A 3,095-nucleotide genomic window follows, 5' to 3' on the forward strand; every position below is an offset into this window, starting at 1 on the left:
GAATTTATTTAGAAACTTGCACTGTGCATATCATCTAAATTCTAGAAAAATCTTTGCTTATTGTTTTTAAAATTGGAAGATTTTGGATCTTCCAACATAAAAATTCTCCTGGAAACTCAAATCTCTCAATATATAATATTTACTACTAAATCATGTATTATCTTTCTCATTTTGATTTTATAAAAATCAAGAGTAAATGTGAAAAAATTACATTTCCCAAGAGATGTCAAGTTATTTTTGTTTTTGTTTCAAATAGAGAAAGGAAAAATTCTTTAATGGTTATTTATTCCATTCTACATATTTTTCAGGTGTGGTAAGGAATATTGGGGGGGAGCAAAAGGGCTTTAAAGAACCTGGTACAATTTCAACTCTGCTTCAGATAAATTTTATATTGCTAGTGTTGTCATTCTGGAGCTTTTATACAGTCACATACTCATAAAATGAAAGTTCATGCAATCTTTCCCATTTATATCTTTGGAACTGCAAATTTATGTTTTTATTATTCAATGACATTCCTTAAAACATCATTAATGGGTATTAAAACAAAGTTCTAACTGGTAAAAATAACTTTACCTAGGAGAATTTTTAATCAGGTAAGAAATACATATATTAAATCATTTCATATTATTAGTATTTAGCTGCTAATATAAAATTTAAACTGTATGCTTTCAGTAAACAAAGTAGATAAAACTTAGACAATATCTTTTTAGTAATTCAGTGAGTTGATGTGAGTTCAGTCCACAGTAGTTAATTTAGTAAATAATATACTACTAATTAGCAGATTCCTAAAGGCTAATGATATTCCCTTCTTACTGGAAAATACTAAGAATATATTACTTTTAATTTTTAATATAAATTATTAATATTTTGTGACATCTAGAGAAAGAGACTGTTTTTATTTTTCAAGCGCCTCAGAAAAGTCAGAGAAATGACTAAAATTCTTGTGGAAAAATAGAAATAAAATAAATATGTACACAGCATTTTGGAAACAAAAATATAATTCATTGAATGTATAAAATCTGTTGTAACATTATATATTAAATTTAACATATATCCTTTTGAGATTTTAATGGTGTTGGGACTTACATTTTTAATTGCAGCCCACATTTTGGTAAAGTGAGCAAAGGAATGAAGGAATCAAGATAGTTGGGATAGAAGAGAACATGAGAGAGGATTTTTTCAGAGTATGAGTGAGAATGTGAGCTTTTAGGGACTGTGTGAGGCTCATTATTAGGTGAGAGAGATGGGTACTTCCTAAGAATCAGAAGTAGATCTGTTCTAAAACCTCCTTAAATGTTATGAAGGAATTTAAGTTAAATATTGGATAATCCTGTTTGACCTGAGATTGTTTCAAAGCAGCTCTGACCTAGGACTGAACTGTGCACATCATTGTGTCATAGAGACCGCAACCTCATTATTGTCTTGTCAGGGCCACAGTGTGTCCACAGGATCTTCTGGAGCTAAAACTTCGTCAAGGTATATTTTTTCTGTCTTTTGGTGTTGCCATCCCCTGTGACCTTGGCATCTCTGCTTCTGTCCTGTTGACAGGGCAGGAAGCAGCGGTGGACATTTCCTTCTATGAGATTGATGTGATACCTCACTTCCATTCCTGTTCTATTAAGAAATAGTTATATGTCCTCTCAGGATAAAGGGGGGCTGGGATGCATAATCCTCATTTTAGGCAGTTTTCATCAACAAATGTCCAGGTAACAAAGGTCAGCAATTTGTTGAGGGTAGTAATCTATATCCAACCCAGTGCTATTTGCTGCTTCTACTTTCATGAGTCTTTTAAATGTCAATTTATTGTGATGCTCTAAGTTCAGCTCTTTTTATACAGCTTCATGAAACTAGTACCAGAGTCCAGAAGAGAGTACTCAGTTCCTTCCTTCTCAGCTGTGGGCCTGAATAGTTTTGAACATGTTGCATCAGATCAGAGTCTCTGGTGGGAGGTCCACAATCAGCACTCCCAAGGCTCCCAGAAAATCTGCCGGAAGCACTTCTTAAACCCCAGTTTCTGAATCTGTCTACATGGAAATTGCATTTTATTTATTTACTTTTGCCTGTCCTCTATGCCCTGATATATTACTCGAGTGGAAATAGTTTGATTAGAAAGATTTAAACTCAAATAATAATTTATTGCATATTTAGAGTGTTCCCTGTTTCAGAGGTCCCCAAAACCACCTTCATGATCAGTGATTCACTAGATGGACTCAGAGCTAAGGTTTATTATAGTGAAAGGATATATATGTCAGAAAAGCAAGAAGAAAAAGACACAGGACATTCATTATCTGTAGATATCCATACAGAGATTTTCTTATGCTCTCTTCTTCTTATGATGGGGCAAATTAAGTTTGATCCTTTCTTCAGCAATGAAAAATAAAGTAAAACATGCACAATATTTCTTTCCTGGGAAGCCCAATAGAGAGGCTCAGGGCCTAAAGATTTACTTGGCTGATTACATAGGCCCCCTCTCCCTGGCGTGTTCAAAATTCCAGATCCCAAGAAGGAAAAGATTGTTAGCATAAATCACATATTTTTACAGCAGTCTGTACATAGTGACTTACCTTTAATCAATTAGGAAACATCAAGGGCTAGTTTCGAGACACCAGCCAAGAACCATCTTGCAAGCAGGCCCTTGTAAAGATAGCGGCATTGGATCCGTCCTATCAACTCTTTTCTGTACACCCACCAACATGCTAATGTGTTTTATCTCATTAGAGCCTCATTCATAATGATCCTCTTCAGTTGAGATATTTTGCGTAAAGGAAAAAAATTGAGGACAAGGGAATGTATATGTTTTGAGTCCCCAATATAGGTAGATGATATCTTAATTCAAAGAAGTTAAGAACTTTTCTTATAACCATATGACTAATAAAGAATTAGGAAGCTGAAACTGAAAACCAGATTGGACGACTTTGGACTACACCCTCCTGCCTTTTTTCAAAATACTTTGTAAAAGTCCTTATTAACTATGGAGACATCTGACAGCTCTGACAGACCCATAGTATTCAGTCTCTTTCCCTGTGAATACTAAAGTTTTATGCGAAAAAGCATTGGAATAAGAGACTTGAGTTGAAACACTTATTTTGGGCTTT

This window comes from Artibeus jamaicensis, unplaced genomic scaffold (genome assembly GCF_021234435.1).
Source record: "Artibeus jamaicensis isolate MK-2021 breed Jamaican fruit bat unplaced genomic scaffold, CSHL_Jam_final contig_415, whole genome shotgun sequence".
In the NCBI taxonomy this organism is placed as follows: Eukaryota; Metazoa; Chordata; class Mammalia; order Chiroptera; family Phyllostomidae; genus Artibeus; species Artibeus jamaicensis.